This window comes from Rana temporaria, chromosome 2, assembly GCF_905171775.1.
Source record: "Rana temporaria chromosome 2, aRanTem1.1, whole genome shotgun sequence".
In the NCBI taxonomy this organism is placed as follows: Eukaryota; Metazoa; Chordata; class Amphibia; order Anura; family Ranidae; genus Rana; species Rana temporaria.
In genome coordinates this window covers 108738903-108756680 of record NC_053490.1, presented here as the reverse complement: position 1 = coordinate 108756680, position 17778 = coordinate 108738903, and the positions used below count along the sequence as shown (strand labels likewise).

The 17778-nt window shown below is 43.6% G+C and overlaps 1 protein-coding gene across 1 annotated transcript in view; it reads left to right on the top strand.

The window, feature by feature from the left end:
- The first annotated feature begins 3202 nt into the window (after nucleotides 1-3202).
- Nucleotides 3203-17778, top strand: part of NFE2 (nuclear factor, erythroid 2) — a 36440-nt gene continuing 21864 nt past the window's right edge. The window contains exon 1 of the mRNA XM_040340745.1: nucleotides 3203-3740. The gene's annotated coding sequence lies outside the window, so the exon portion shown is untranslated. The remainder of the gene's footprint in view (nucleotides 3741-17778) is intronic.

The following is a 17778-nucleotide window of genomic DNA, read 5'->3' as shown; positions in this document are numbered from 1 at the left end:
AGTGCTAAAGTGCAAAAATATATTGCAATGTGTATATTTGTAAACAAAGTCCTTAATAAAAAGTGCTTCAAAAATATATTGCAATGTGTATAGTTGTAAACAAAATCCTGAGAGCCGGTTCACATTGGGGCGACTTGGGATCCGACTTGAAGTCGCCTCAAGTCGTCCCAAGTCGCGCTGTCGAGAAAAACAATGCAAGTGAATGGGAGCGGTGTTATTACACTTCAAAAGAAGTTCCTGTACTACTTCAATCTGACTTGTAGGCGATTTGTACCTATTGATTTCAATGGAAGTCGCCTCCAAGTCTGATCCAAGTCTGATCACTGTCTTAACTGAAGCGACTTTCCAGGAAGATAACATACATTTCTCAGGCAAACCTCTCCCTCCCCCTCCCTCCCCCTCCCTCCTCTAGAGCTGATTGTTGTTTGATTGGCCACTGGAAAGTCTCCTGTCCTGGAGACGACTTCAAGTCATGTTGTAAATCGCCCCAGATCGCCCTGTGGTTCATGCTCAAGTGGTGTCGGAGTCGCCTCTGAAAGTCGCGCTGGAAGTCGTGTCGCCCTAGTGTGAACCGACTCTTATAAAAAGTGCTTGAAAGTCCTTATAAAAAGTGCACTAAAGTGCTGCGTACGATTTTCTTCATGCGATACTATGCGTTAATGTACATATAAAGTCCATTTCAATTCCATCAAATCCATAAATTCAGGTGATAAAAATAAAACTTGCATATGTGTCCACTCTGGTGCTCCCCCTTCAGTTATGCGCTCACCTTAGAGCACAGATGTCAAACACAAGACCCGCGGGCCAAATCCGGCCCTCCAGACCAATTCATGTGGCCCTTGCACCTCTCCTGCAACTGCAGGAGAGCTCCAGCCCTCCTCTGGTCCTACTCCAGGCCCTTACTTTCTGCTTTCAAACAATGCATCCAGCTTCTTTGCAGCAGCAGCATAAGGAAAGGGGGGTACACTGATGTAAGAGAAAGTTGAGGACTCAACTTCTGATGGTGGGGTGGCTCTTGACATCTAATGTAAAGGGGAGGCGCTGGACATCTAATCCATTAGATACAACCGGCCCTTTTGAGAGCAATCATAATGCTAATGCGGCCCACTAAATTGAGTTTGACACCCCTGCCTTAGAGCATGCGATCTTGAGGCTAAGCTTGGTCAAAAAACGCTTCTGAACCCCCTCTGGGTTCAATGTGTATGCTGGGATCCATTTTCTTCATTGCAACCTTTTCCTTTTTTAGGTTAAATATATGAATATTTTTTGTCTCCATCTACAAGCAGTTTGAGGTCTCACTGAAATTGGTCTGGAACTGCGTCACCTTGCACTTTCTAACAAGTGCTTTTATCACATTTATTTTCCAATTGTTTCACCTAATAAAAGCAATTTTGCGCAGAACTTGGTAAGCTCTCTATTGCATCATTACTCCCAGATCTGAAAAATATGTTTCTATGCCCTTTATATTTCATATTTTGATTGTATTCCAACATTTATTCGGTTCAAATTGCATATTGTTTATGCCAACATGTAACATTATTATATCTTAATGTTTCAACATGAACATTCATTTCCTTTTTCTTGTTTGCCCTCAGCATATTAGACGCCATGATAATCTCCTGAAGAAGCTCCTCCAAGCGAAACATGTAGAACGTAAATTGGTTTTCTCTGAACAAATGCTGTATAAAGGAAGCAATTGATATATGAATTGTATCGATCTCATGTTTTTTAATCTATCTTTTGTAATAAATTTGTTTTCTATATTTCTAAATTTATTTTGGTCAATCAGTTATTCTAGTTGTTACTCTACTGACACCTTCAAAGTCCAGGGGCCTTGTTAGCTGACTGATTTGTTCAACTTTTCTAATACTGTATTTTGTCCCCACCATGCTTTGCTTTAACCGATAATACTTCACCTGCCAGTGTGGTTCTGACCCAGGACTGTTTGGATAGTCCCTCTCCTGCACCTGGTTGGGGACGAGCAGCGCTGGGACAAGGTCATTTGGTGCCCAGGGCGAAGATGGCAAACTGCACCCCCCCTTCCACCCTTCCTGTTTTTAAGAAAGAATCAATGTCGTTTCAAAACAAGAATATACTTAAAGCGGAGGTTCACCCTAAAAAAAATATTCTGGGCCAGATTCTTGTAGAATCGGCGTTGGCGTAGTGTAAGGCATTTACACTACGCCACCGCAACTTACTGGAGCAAGTGCCGTATTCTCCAAGCACTTGCTCCGTAATTTGCGGCGGCGTAGTGTAAATGGCCCGGCGTATGGCCGCGTAATTCAAAGGGGGCGGCTTGTATTCAAATTAAGCGCGCCCCCGTGCCGATTGAACTGCGCATGCGCCGGGTTGAAAAATAGCCCAGTGCGCATGCTCCAGCTCACGACGGAAAACGTCAATGACGCCGACGTGAGCGTCGTTGACGTAAAGTCGTATTCAAGAACGACTTAGGAAAACGACGTAACCGACGGAAAAAGCCGTCACGGACCCGACGCCATACTTAACATGGCATACGGCGGACTGGCGTAAGGTTACCCCTCATATAGCAGGGGTAACCTTACGCTTACGAAAACGTCGTACGCGACGCAAATTCGTTCGGGAATCGGCGTATCAGGCTCATTAGCATAGTCAAATGAGACCTGAACGTAAACGCCACCTAGCGGTCAGCGTTGTATTGCATTTAGGATCCGACGGTGTAAGTGACTTACACCAGTCGGATCCTAGCCTAATTCCGGCGTATCTTGTTTTGTAAATACAAAACTATGATACGCCGGCGGGAATTTCGAATTACGCCGGTGTATCAGTAGATACACCGGCGTAACTCTTTTGAGAATCTGGCCCTCTAACATTACATTGAGCTGACTTCTGACAACTACAATGTCATAACTCTCAAATATTAAATGATTTTACTGACTTATGTACATTTCCTTTTTATAACTAAGAGTAAAACTAAATAAATAATTAGATGGTAGACTTTGCTTTCCTTTAAAGACTATAGCCGTATTAGCAGCTAAAATATTTCTACAACTTTGAAACTTTTCTGTACTGACTCTGAAACGCACAGTAACATGTAACGTGTTCATTTTTATCTTGCTTAAACAACTGTCCCTAATCTTTACTCATGGACCTCAGTGCCTATGGAGGAGGGAACTGCGATCAGGAGGGTGGAGGGAACTAAGGGTGGGGAGAGGATGCCCCTGTCTCAAGTTTGTGGTTTTACATCCTAATACAACCAGCAATAGCTGATATAGAACTATGCGCAAGCAACACTTGTACTGATATGTCCCTAACTTTGTCATGATGGGTACAGAAAGGTAAGGAGAGAATCGACCAATGGAGGGGAAAGCTATGGATACTGAACTATAAATTTGACATATCTGGATGGACGGAAAGAAAAACGAATACACGGTACAAAAAGGCAAGAAGAAAATAATAAGAAGAATGTAATAGTAAAATACAAAAGGGGATCAAGACACAGAAGAATGAAAGGCTGATACAAAGTCAAAAAAGGTCAATTATTTTAAGAAAACAAGAGGAGATGCAGACAATGAACGTTGCATTTTACATTAACAAGGTAACAATTATACATGGCAATTCTACAAAGGAAACCCATTACAGTTTGTAAGCAGTTTTTACCCAAGACAGCGGATCATCCTGTACCTCCAGCTACAAAGACGGATACCTTCAGTGTGAATACGTCTGGATTCCATCAAATTGGAATTGACCATTGCAGCACCTAGGTAAGATAATTCTATGAAACAACTTTAAAGCTGGCTGTATCCATGAGATGGGAGTTTGATATTCTGACCACTGAGCCATCGTCTTAATGACATGGAACCTCCATGTGTTCACGTTTATATAGATGGAGGAGGGAGTTTGGATAGAACTACACTTATGCCGCGTACACACGATCGGAATTTCCGATGAAAAAAGTCAGATGGACCTTTTTCATTGAAAATTCTGGTCGCGTGTGCGCTCCATCTGACTTTTTTTCCGTCAGTGTTTAGAACATGTTTTATTTTTTTCTGATGAAAAAAAAAACAATAGGAAATTCCTATCGTCTGTGTGCAACTTCGACGGAGAAAAAACCCACGCATGCTCAGAATCAAGTCGACGCATGCTCGGAAGCATTGAACTTAATTTTTCTCGGCTCGTCGTAGTGTTTTACGTCACCGCGTTTTGGACGGTCGGAATTTCATCGGATTTTAGGCCATCGGAAATTCCAATGGTGTGTATGGGGTATAACACCTGTGGATTGCCTTTCCTGGCGGCTGTATGAACACTGCCTGTGTGTGCCTCTACTACTTCCTCAATTGGAAGTGTCTTCTAGTACCCATAGATATGATCTTATCACTATCTGGCTAAAATCAGCCAGATCTTGTGAGGATTATCTCTTGTCTGTGGGCAATATAAATTATGCAGACTAGTGTGGCAAATTGCTTAATTTAGGCTAACTGGAAATCCAAGCTTAAAGTGTATCTAAACCCAAAAACAAAAATGTATTATATTGCAGCTTACCAAGCCTTATATGTGGTGCTTACGTAAATTTTTATTTATTTATTTTTTGCTTTTTTTCCTTTATTTTTACTTGGTGTTCTGGCCAGTAACACCATGTCTTAAGCCTGGTACACACGGGGCGAATGTTGGGCGGCATCGGGCGGTTCAATAGAAACTGGCCAACATTCGGCCTGTGTGTATGGCAGCTAGCTGGCTTCTGTCGAAGGGTAATGACCGAATAAGGTCTGCCAATCAGCTCCTGATCAGTGCTCTCGTCGCTCTCAATGGCTGAGACTGCTGCCTAGAGTGTTATGGCAGGGGGGCTGTCCCCCTGTCAGAACACAATAGAACTGCAGGGGAGATTGATGTACCAACATCAGATTGTTAGTATAGCAGCTCCGACCTGAGCTGTTTTTTTTTTTCATTCAATCCAGCTAGTGGTGTGTGCGACGCTTTAGACTAAGTTCACACTGGTGTGATGCAGGAACCACAGCGATTCCTGTGCAGGTTCCTGCATCACATCTGAATCGCAGGCACTCTGCAAACCACTGTGGGTGTCAATATTTAAGGTTAGTGACACCCCCAAATCGGTTCACAGAACGCAGTGCAAACTGTAAAATTGTATGGAATCAGATCACATGTGTCTGAACACCCATGCGATACGATTCCAGTGCGTACAAAAAAAAGGGTCCTGCCCCATTTTGGTGCAAATGCGGTTTCAACCATACAAATTGTATGTCTGAATTCGTATCGCACAGACATTACATGTGATGTGCACAGCAATGCGGTGCAAATCACATGCAAAGTCTCGCTTTGCATAAGTGTGAGCCCAGCCTTAGGGTGTCTCCACTCTGGCTGGAGGGGCAATGGAGACATCCTTGGATAACTACATTGTCTGGAGAAGGTGGTGTTAAATGGACTAGTAGATTTAGATGGACTTTATATAAGTGAATAACAAATTAAAGCCTAGCTCCAGCAACATTTTTGGGCAGTTACAGAAACCATTTTTTTTTTTTAAATAAAGGTTTTTAATAAAGGTTTTACATAAATAAATACAATTTGATCATTGTAAGCATCCCTGTAAGTGGTAAATGGTTTGTCTCAGTCCTCTAACTGCTAATTTATTTGGACAGCTTGGTCTGTAAAAAAGAAAGTTGAAAAAAACTGACCTACTGGATGGATCACCCAAAAAAGACAACAAATTCAGCAATCACATGTATAGTGGTTCTAAAGGCATTCTCCCCCTTATACTTACCAAATCCAGCAATGTACAATCGGCTCTCTCCCTTCTCATTGGCTCAGAGACAACAGCGGGAGTCATTAGCCCCTGCTGCTGCCAATTTCAGCCAGTGAGGAGGAAGCAGGATACTGAGATGAGCAGCGCTCTGTTTGTCTATGAACACAGAAAGCCGGCTCAGGAGCGAGCCTGCACAAATGCCCCTGAAACAAGTGGCTTGCTATGTTGGTCACTTAGCGGCCTCGTTAAAAGTACTATTTAACAGGTTAAAGCGGTTGTAAAGGATTTTTTTCCTTTAAAATAACAAACATGTTATACTTCCCTCCACTGTGCAGTTCGTTTTGCACAGAGTGGCCCAGATCCACATCTTCTGGGGTCCCTTGACGGCTGTCTCTGGTCCTCCCTGCAATTACTGACCACAGTCATGCGAGAGCTTGCATGGTAGTGAGTAATTGCAGGCGTGCTCCCGTGATACAGCGAGCGGCCATAGCCGCTCACTGTATCACTCGGCCCCGCCCCTCGGCGAGCCGTGTCACTGGATGTGACTGACAGCAGTGCCAGCCAATGGCTGCGCTGCTCTTAATCCATCCGCTCTAGCCAAACAGCGGACAGGCTGAGCGGCGAAGAGGATCTCGGGACCACGCGGGACTTTCGACGGGTCAGGTAAGTAAAACGGGGGATCGGGTGGGGGGGGGGCGGCAACACCAGATGTTTTTTCACCTTAATGCATAGATTGCATTAGGTGAAAATAAAATTTCATTTACAACTCCTTTAATGTTTGTGACCAGTCTCTTCCATTCCCATTGCTAAAAGTGTTACTAGGTGTACATCTGGTTCCTGGAGATGGTTCTTAATTGTAATGTGTAACAATAATTCTTTCATTTACTTAAATAACTTTTGTGACCTTCATATGAAAAAATAAATCTTTGGAATAAAGCACAGACAGGCATAATGCACACTAGTACTAGGAGTAAACCTGTGCTGTGTTTGAAACAAGTTGAATTCACTGCAAGTTTAGGAAGGCAGTATCATTTCTGTGCCCAGGGCAGCCATCAGAAATGTTGGGACCTGTAACGGAACCCCAAATGGGACAGGGGTTAACACCATTTAAGATATTCCATTCCGAACCCAAGACAGCTTATCGACACTCCACAATCCGGCGACCACGACCCATACGGATTTTCCCCAGAAACGAGACACACAGCTCTGTTCTCTGGTTCAAACGAATAGACAATCTTTATTGAGAAGGCAGGCTCTTATATACACACAAAAAGAATACTGCAGTAATCAAATGGACAATGACACACTCCACCCACAACATCATACAATGGTTCCTAACACGCCCCCCTCAATACACATTCCTTTAGTAGACATAATCTACATGAGCTAATTAACTACAGCTGACAAGTCAGACATCTGACCTTTAGACTGTGCTAACTCACAACACACATCTATCATCAATAGAACTTTCACACAATACAGTGTCAATTAGCATAACACAATGAAAGGTTCTTAGGAGCCATACTAAGGTTAATTTACATCACAGTAGCAGACGACATTAACCCCCTAACAGTCTATGTTCCCACATTGAATGAGTCACTCTTGTTGGGTTCAGAATGAACAAACAGTAATATTTCAAGATATCCTGGAATACATTGTGAATCATCATTACTGCCCCATCTCATGTAGTCCAAGATATCATTTCTCAGTCATCCTATGCCCCTAGTGGACATAGGATGACTTTAGACACAAGAGTCATCAGTGAAGCTGAAACAGGAGTACCCCACACCCTTCAAGAGCCTCTGGGTCCCACGGACCATTTTGTTACAGGGCCCCTTACACAGCTTTAGGTCTGGGTTCCCAGGGCCAGACCGTCAAACATTCCCCAGGGCCACCCACTGACCATCCCACCAAATGCGCCCATAATATACACGTATCTGGGTTATTTTCACCAAAGAAATGCAGTAGCATACATTTTGGCCTACATTTTGACAAGAAAGATTATTTATTTGCAAAATGTTATAAAAAAAACTAAGAAAAACAAGTTTTTTATTTCTACAAATATTTGGTCTTTATTGTTTTATTAGCAAGGAATAAAAACCCAGTGATGATTAAATACCAATAAAAGAAAGCTCTATTTGTGTGAAAACAATTATAACAATGTCATATGAGTACATGACCACGCAATTGTCATTTAAAGTGCAACAGCGCTAAAAGCTAAAAATTGGCCTGGGGGTGAAAGTGTCCTGTTTTGAAGTGGTTAAGTTAAAGGGAACATAACTATACACTCTTGTACATATGTATATACCATTCCATTGGGGAGGGAAGGGGGATGAAATGGCCATGTGAAGAAAGGAGTGGGTGGAATGAAATGGGTATGTAAAGGAAGGTAGGGTGAAAATTGTACCCCCCCCCCCCACACACACACACATTCCTGTACATGCCCACTTTATTGCAGTGGGCATGTAAAGGACAAGGGGTGGGGGGGTAACATGTTCACCCTAACTTTCTTTACATACCTATTTCATTCCCTCCACTCCTTCCTTCACATGCCCATTTCATTCCAAGCCAGCTAAGAGATGGCCTAATCCAGCAGGGACATCTCTATATAGTCAGCAAAGAGACATTCCCATATAATCCAGCAAAGAGACATTCCCATATAATCCAGCAAAGAGACAGCCCCATCTAGCAAAGAGATGACCCGATCCAGCAAAGAGATGTGCCCATTCAGCAAAGAGATAGTCTCAACCAGCAAAGAGATATCCCTATCCAGCAGAGACATCCCTATCCAGCAAATAGACCTCCCCATCCAGCAAAGAGATTTCCCCATATAGCAAAGAGACAGTCCTCATGCAGAAAAGAGACAGTCCCCATCAAGCAAAGAGATAGTCCCCATGCAGCAAAGAGACAGCTCACATGCAGCAAAGAGACAGCCCACATGCAGCAAAGAGACAGCCCCCATCCAACAAAGAGATGGCCCAAATAGATCAAAGAAACAGTCCCCATTTAGCATCCCCATGCAGAAAGGAGATGGCAAAATAGAGCAAAGAGAAAATCACAGGCAGGCTGGCAGCACAGGAGGACCACATCCACACATGTAGCCCCTCAGCATCCCCATAACCCCAGTCTGCAGGAATGTCTGCTCAGCATTGCAGGAACTATGCAGCAGGAAGTACCTTCATTTAATGGTCAGGCCGTTCATCCCCTAAAGCTCCTGCAGATCCTCTTTCATCTTCACTGCAAATGTGCCACCAACCAACTAAACTCTGAATTAGTCAGTGACTGATCGATGCTGTCCGTTCCCTGTGCACACACTACCCGCTCCGCTCTGTTCGGCTCTGTCTTCTGGCTTCAGTTTGAGTGTGCTGCATTTTTTCCCACTGGTCACGTGACAACCAATTCCCTACCCACCTGTCAACCAAGCAAAGAAAACAGCGGAGCGGCATGCTGCTAGTGCTGCCGGGTAACGGGCCCCTCCAGACGGCCGGGCCCCGTACATGTGTATGGGCTGTCCCCCCTGATGGCGGCCCTGTCTGTGCCCCAACTTCTGGTGAGGAAAGTGTTAAACAGCAACCACAGAGGCAACAGAATATATTATTTATTTATTACAGGTACTTAAAAAAGTATTCATACCCCTTGAAAATCTCCACATTTTGTCATGTTACAACCAAAAACGTAAATGTATTTTATTGGGATTTTATGTGATAGATCAACACAAAGTGGCACATAATTGTGAATTGGAAGGAAAATTATAAATGGTTTTCAATTTTTTTTGTGAAAAGTGTGACATGCAATAAGTTGCTAAATGTTGTACTTTCATTAAAGCGGAGGTTTACCCTCAAACTTAACTTTATAGCAATCATGTCTGCAGCCTTATAACATGCCTCTAGCGTTGTCTTTTTTTTTCCTATCTGAACCCTTACCTGTCTTCAGCCTCACTTCTGGGTCTTCTTCACTGCGGGGAGTGGGCGTGTCGCTCCTTTTCCCCGACGAGGCGTAATTGGAAGCTGTGCGCAAGGTCTCCTGGGAGTGACGTTTCACCACTCACAGGAGACCATCCGAAATAGCTAGGCGTGTATTCTCGTGCTAGCTCGAGTGTCACGTGACGCGGGAAGAGGGTCACATGACTCGCAAAGCACGTCATGTGACTAGGAATCCAGGAAGTGTTTGCTTGTGGGATTCAAAATGCCCACAAGCAAGATGGAACAGCACAGGACTATTTTTTATAAGTTCTTCTTTTAGACGAAAACGGAGCGGACAGACGTACGTACGAGCGGCTAGCAGGTGAGTAGTACCTAGCTAGCTAGATTACCATGCTTAGCACATTTAAAAAAAAAAAGCAAAACCCGCCGAACCTCCACTTTAAATGTAACTATAGTGCTACACTAATGCCACGTACACACGATTGGTTTGTCTGATGAAAACGGTCTGATGGACGGTTTTCATCAGACTAACCGATCGTGTGTGGGCCCCATTGTTTTTTTAAACATCGGTTAAAAAACTAGGAACTTGTTTTAAAATTATCTGATGGTTAACTAACCGATAGAAAAAAACGATCGTCTGTAGGCACGTCCATCGGTTAAAAATCCAGGGAGCGCTCGTTCTGGTAAAACTAGCGTTCGTTATGGAGATAGCACATTCATCACGCTGAAACAGACAGAAAAGCGCAAATCTTCTTTTACTAACACAAAATCAGCTAAAGCAGCCCCAAGGGTGGCGCCATTGGATTTGAACTTCCCCTTTATAGTGCCGTTGTACGTGGTTTACGTGACCGCGTTCTGACACGATTGTTTTTAACCGATGGTGTGTAGGCACGACTGATCATCAGTCAGCTTCATCAGGTTAACTGATGAAAAAATCCATCAGTCCGTTTTCATCGGATGGACCGATCGTGTGTACAGGGCATTAGAGTCTCCTCTTCTTTTTTATACTCAGTTGTGACATGACGCTACTCTTATATCAAGACATCGCTTGTATATCAAGGCAAAATGTATTAAAAATTTTGCTTGTCTTGCAAAATGCTCTCAAACCAAGTTACTCTCAAACCAAGGTTTTACTGTATAGCAATGATTTTTTTTTAAATGTATTATACGTTGATAAAATGTATAATAACACTAATGCCGCGTACACGCGATCGGTTCGTCTGATGATGGACCGTTTTCATCAGACGAACCGATCGTGTGTGGGCCCCATCAGTTTTTTATCCATCGGTGAAAAAACTAGGAACTTGTTTTAAAATTATCTGAAAAAAAACGATCGTCTGTGGGCACGTCCATCGGTTAAAAATCCACGCATGCTCAGAAACAAGTCGACGCATGCTTGGAAGCATTGAACTTAATTTTTCTCAGCACGTTGTTGTGTTTTACGTCACCGCATTCTGACACAATCGTTTTTTTAACTGATGGTGTGTAGGCAAGACTGATGAAAGTCAGCTTCATCGGATATCTGATGAAAAAATCCATCAGACCGTTCTCATCGGATGAACCGATCATGTGTACAGGCATAGGCGTGCGCACAGGGTGTGCCAGATGTGCCCAGGCACACCCTAATCACCCTGTGCAGCACAGCTTCCCCCTACTGCCCTGGCTCCCCCCTGCCCCCTGCAGTGCTGCCAGCTTCCCTCCTCTACTCTCCCATCGGCTGTTGCTGTGGGGATGTTTACGGATGAGTGGGGAAATACGTAATTTACTGTTCCCTTCACTTTCCGAATGAACATCGTGAGTGATCAGTAGTGTGTGTTTGAGCTTGGGGATGCACACCCTAATGCAATAGGCTGCGCACACCTATGTGTACAGGGCATAAGTGGGTTTATTACAAATATACAAAAAAAATGCTAAGAAGACTTGCTGTATATTTTCTATTGGTATCCTAGTGCACACACACACACACACAACCACACAGAGCTATAATTTCCTTTTCTTAAGACAGTGTACAAATACATTATCATTAGCCAAGTCCTCTGTGTCACAATGTTCTGAGCCAGTTATGCAATAACTGAAAAACCTGCATTGCCACTACTGGGCACATCTGTTTAGGCTTTTGTGCGCAGTTAATAAATGAAACAGCGTTGTGCGGTAACTCATAGAAGCCAATAAGAAATCCAATTTTAACATTATAAAATAACTTGACTGCTAAGAACTGATTTCTTAGTAGTTTAGATGTTACTGAATACATTAGTCTTTGCACTTAAAGTGTTACTAAACCCAGGAGCCTGCATTCATTATATCTGGTCTCCCACAGTACACAGAAAATAGAAATGCAATTATTTTTGTAAATATAAAAGGCTAAATACCTTTTCTCATCAACACTATATAGCAGTCTTGTGACTTGTATCACTGTCTGATTAAAGCTTGTGGGAGGAGTTTTCATTCTACTCTGCCTGTCCTATGAGGCTGTAGGACCCCGACCCTCTGTCCGGACAGTGCTGATTGGCCCTTTGCTGATCACGTGCACTCTCTAGCAATTCACACCAAACTGAGCATGTGCAGAGTGAATCCAAAGGCTCTGTTCTATCAGGAAATTGATTGGGGACATTGGAAGAAGGGAAGGATCAGAGAAGACAGGATCAGGCAGCCTTTTTACCCAATGCAAAGGATTAACCACTAAGGTTCCACAGTGAGTATAACAAGCATGCTTTACTGCATATACAGACTGATTTTACTGTTGTGGGTATAGTAACACTTTAAATATCAAACAACACCAAATGTCCCAATATAAGATACCAGTTCCAGGTGAAACTGGGTATGAATTTCATTGCATAGTTGCATTGATTCACCTTGGACCAATATAAGTATGCTCATTTCATAATTGAACAATTCCTGTGAAAGTTGCAAATCACTGTAGTAGTAGCCGCCACTACATTGATAGTAGCAGTCTTCTGGGTTCAGTGCCGAGCAGCTGGCCTTCTGCATAATAACCACAAGGGATTGCTCACCTACCTATGCCATCATGCACAGAATGCCTATTTGTCTTTTTTCAATTAATACAAGGTATTCTCTGATTGGACAAGGTGAAAATGATCTCCACCTTGTCCAATTAGAGATTAGTAATAGCAACTACTAAAAATTGCAGTTTTCACAGGAATCACGCAGGTATGTGATATGTATACATGTAACCAGGGCTTTTTTTCTGGGGGAACTTGGGGGAACTCAGTTCCACCACCTTTGGCTCAGACCCTTTGGTGCCTGCTCACCACAATCACTTCTAAACACATAAGTCTGGTTTCTGTGTTTACAAGTGACAGCTTTGTAACCCCCTGAACTCTGCACTCTGTATGTAATGCAATCCTGGTATTTAATGCCCCTTTAAGACCCTTCTACTGTTTGTAAAATCTGAACGGGGTCGTGGTTGAGTTCCTGCACCTATTTTCTGAGAAAAAAAGCTCTGCATGTAACTATGCAAAAGATTTAAAGCTTTAAAGCATATCTAAACCTCTTAAAAATTATCATGTATTGCAATTTACCAGTCATTGGATGTGGGGCTGCATTCATTTTCTTTAAAGAGGAGCTCTTTAAAGCCCTTCTCCCCCTTCTTGGGTGAAAGAAACAAAATGCCCTTGAACACTCCTGGGATGTATGACATACTTTTAGCCCAATCCAGAAACCAGGAAGAAACTGAAGAAAATTAACATATTATACCTACCAATCTATATAATAATGCTAGCAGCATAAATACAGTTAAAAGAGAAGTATAGCCAATGCTATTCTGGCTGCACTTCTCCTATGGATCACAGGAGTGCAGAACAAACTGTTTTCAGCCGACAGCAGGCTAGCCCACTGTCAGCTAACGTCACAGACCAAGTCCAGGTTCTGAAACAATCCCAACTATATGGTCTGGATCCACCCAGAAGCCAGCCTCTTAGCGAACTGCTGAGAGCCTGAGCCATCTACTCTCACCCCCTCCACAGCTCGGAGCTCCAGTGAGCACTGGAGGGGCAGGGCAGAGAGCCAGTGATTGACAAGCTGAAAACTGAGAGCTGAGCAATCAATGGTGTTTGATCGCTCAAGTTCACGGTTTTAGAGGTGGCAGCGGACAGCTACAGCTGGGAACGGTGCTGCAGCCATCTACGTAAGTATGATTGTTTATTATTTTCTAATCCCTAACTTCTCTTTTAATATTAATTGAGAGAGCTTAGTTCCACTATAATCTCACCTGGTGATCCTGCCAGTAAATGTTCCTGTCCTAAGGTGACAACTTCAACTCCCCATACTATATATATGAAGTGTAGTATTGTTACACCCCTCTCTCCTTATCTCCATAATATAGGGGGTGGTCTGTAGTCCAAGGAAAGAACTGGACAGGTCTAATATTACTGCTGGAGATTTTACAGCAGTGCGGGAAGAGTGTACAGTAGGTTGCAAGCTCCCTTGGTTTCTGGAAGGAACACATCTATGTTAAATTTAAATTTATATTTATTCAAAAAAAGGACGCCAATTTTGTTTGGGAGCCACGTTGCACGACCGCGCAATTGTCAGTTAAAGCAACGCAGCACCGAATCGCAAAAACTGGCCAGGTCCTTTACCTGCGTAATGGTCTGGGTCCTTAAGTGGTTAAAAGAAAAATTGAAGGATGAGGTAAGATGAGGACTGCACTAAGGTAAAGGAAGCTATTTAGGAAAAAAAATAGGGATGTACCGATACTAGTATCGGTATCGGGACAGATACCGAGCATTTCCCCGAGTACTTGTACTCGGGGAAATGCTCCCGATGCTTCACCTGATACCTGGGCAGGCAGGGGAATTGCAAGTCTTCTCTCCCCCGTGCTTAGTGTTGTCTTCCCCCCTGTGCTGTTGTCTTCCCCCCCGTGCTGTTTTTCCCCTGTCCGTGCTGCTCTCTTACCTCCCCCTGTCCATTCGTGAAGTTCTCTCTCCTCCCCCCTGTCCGTCCGTGCCGTTCTCTCTCCTCCCCTTCCCCCGTCCGTCCTCTCTCCTCCCCCCCCCCCCGTCCGTCCGTGCAGTTCTCTCTCCCCCCGTCCGTGCAGTTCTCTCTCCACCCCCCCCCCCCCCATCTGTCCGTCCGTGCAGTTCTCTCTCTCCCCCCCGTCCGTGCCGCTCTCCTCCCCCGTCTGTGCCGCTCTCCCCCCCTCAGTCTGTCAGAGTCGATGATCACCGACTCTGTCCATTCATATAACTGAGCATCGTGTTTACGATGCTTCAGTTTATGAATGCAGAGAAGCTTCTCTCCATTCATTTCAGCTGAGGCTGCTGAGAAAGGGACTGGGGAATCTGTGTCCTTAGTCCCTTTCTCTGTCTTAAAGGGGAGATGTTAGAGGTCTGTTAAGACCCCTGAAATCAGGGCTGATTAAAAAAAAAATTGCAATAAATAAAAAAAATAAAAAACACTGACAATCCACCCCCCCCCCCTAAAAAAATAAAAATCACTGTAAAAAAAAAAATAGTAAAAAGAATTAAAAATACTGCCACTGTCACATGATATTAAAAAAAAGTATCGGTACTTGTACTCGGTCTCAAAGAAGTGGTATCGGGACAACCCTAAAAAAAATGTTTTACCTTTACAACCCCTTTAACTTCAAATAGTTTGTTTGGACCAAGATGGTCCAAACAAACTATTTCCTTCACTTTTACATGCACCCACTGTACAAACTGTTGCATCAGCAGCATAGAGTATACAGAGGTGTGTTCCAGCCGTGGCACGGTAACTTTCCACTTTGTTCCTGGAACAAAATTGAGTCAGGCTCATTACTGCTCATAATGGGTATATATCAATGAGCGCAGAAGCCCTCCTGGTTACACACAATTTACAGCCGGACTTGTTCACACACGGAAATCCTATCAGAATAGCTTGCATACAGATGGTCACCAATACCAGGGATAGGGAAATAAACAAAGGACATATAGTGCTCACTGCTAATAAACAAAGGACATATAGTGCTCGCTGCTAAGAAGCATTTAATAAAGATAAAATAAATACACTTACAAAACAGGCACTTCCACTAAGTGCCAGCATGCAAGCGCTTGTACATAAAATAACAAGGAGATTGCCATGCAATTCTGATAGTTCGTGGATATATACCAATTATGGGAAAGTCTACATGAACCTTTGTTAATTCAGGGGTTCTGCTGTTGAGGTGAGAGGCTAAAGCCTCATACACACGATCAGATTTTCGGATGGCCGTTCATCCGTTTTTTGTTGCATGCTAGTCTCATGTCAGAAGTGAAGAGGTTCTCACCATACGACAGAACACAACTTCAGAAGTGACGTAATGTGTTGACTAGTTTTGTATTTATTCTTTCGTTTCTGAGCATGTGTAGTCTTGCTCTTATGATTTTTTTTTGTACAAAAACCATACTAATTAAAACGAAAATTTGGACTTTGACTTTATTTTATCACATCCAGCTTTTGTCGGATGAAAAAACGGAAAGCACCATCTTATCGTGTGTACAGGCCTTAAGAGTGTCAATAGTGGAGGTTACACATTTTGGCACAGAGTTCATTCTCTTAACCCCCTGCGCGAGGTCACGTAGATCTACGTCACCTCGCGAATCAGCCACTAGGGTGCGTGCGCCCCCCCTCTCGACCCTGATCCCGGCGCGCGTGCCCGCCGGGCACTCGCGATCGCTCGTTACAGAGCGAGAACCGGGAGCTGTGTGTGTAAACACACAGCTCCCGGTCCTGTCAGAGGGGGAAATGACCTATCGTCTGTTCATACAATGTATGAACAGCGATTTGTCATTTCCCCATGTCAGTCCCACCCCCCCTTCAGTTAAAACACACCCAGGGAACATGATTAACCCCTTCTTCGCCCCCTAGTGTTAACCCCTTCACCGCCAGAGGCATTTTTATAGTAATCAGTTTTTGTATTTAAAGTTGAATCAAACTTAGAATTCATTGGTTGCATGTGTCTCATTTGCTTTCTAATGATGGGTGTGAGGGCCAGGATGACCTATACCGCACTGTGGCAAATGCTCCCTTCTATCGTTTCAGTTTATACTTTTAGATACTATTTATTTCAGTAAATTCTGTGATTTTTTTTTATCCTTTACAGGGATAAGAACATTTTGTAGTGTGAAAAAGTGAGGACAAACAGTTATTACTTGTAATTACTTGTAATGCCGTGTACACAGTCCCGATCCTGACCTCCCTGGGGCCGTAAGCAAAATGACATGTCACATTAAATTTGATGAGAAGCGGGGGGTGCTGACTTCCTACCTCTCTCTTCTCCAATGCAGCCAGCGAGTTGAGAAGCAGGGTGAGGGGTCGAAAATGACTTCTCACCAGGCGGAGCCTCTAGTAATTTGGGGGCCCCTCCGCAGCTTTGCGGGGCCTTAAGTGCCTTGCATAGTGAGCCTATAGGGCGGATGGGCCCTGTGTGTACACACGATCGTAATTTCCGACAAGAAAAGTTCGATGTGAGCTTTTGGTCAGAAATTCCGACCGGGTGAAGGCCTCATCTGACTTTTTCTGTTGGAATTTCTGAATTTGAGAGCTGGTTTAAAAAATTTCAGACGGGAAAAGTTATTACCGGAAATTCCAATCGTCTGTATGCAATTCCGATGCACAAAAAAACACGCATGCTGGGAATCAATTTGACGCATGCTCGGAATCATTGAACTTAATTTTTCTCGGCTCGTTGTAGTGTTGTATGTCACTGCGTTCTTGACGGTCGGAATTTTTGTGTGACCGTGTGTATGCAAAACAAGCTTGAGCCCAAATTCCGTCTGAAAAAAATCCACGGTTTTCTTGTCGGAATTTCCAATCGTGTGTACGCTGTATAAGAGCTAATATTCCCACATGCAGAAAATGTGGTAAACTGACAATTCAGGAGCACATGGAATTGACAATACATAAAGCAAAGTGATAACCGGTGAGTCTGTACAGACCACCGGATCGATCCGCTGAAGCCGATTCCAGCGGATAGATTTCTTAGCATGCTAAGAAATTTTTATCTGCTGGAAATCGGTCGGGCCGAAAAAAATCCGCGGAAAAAGATCCGCTGGGATGTACACACCAGCGGATCTATCCGCTGGAACTGATCCGCAGATCAATTCCAGCGGATAGATCCTCTCGTGTGTACGGGGCCTAACA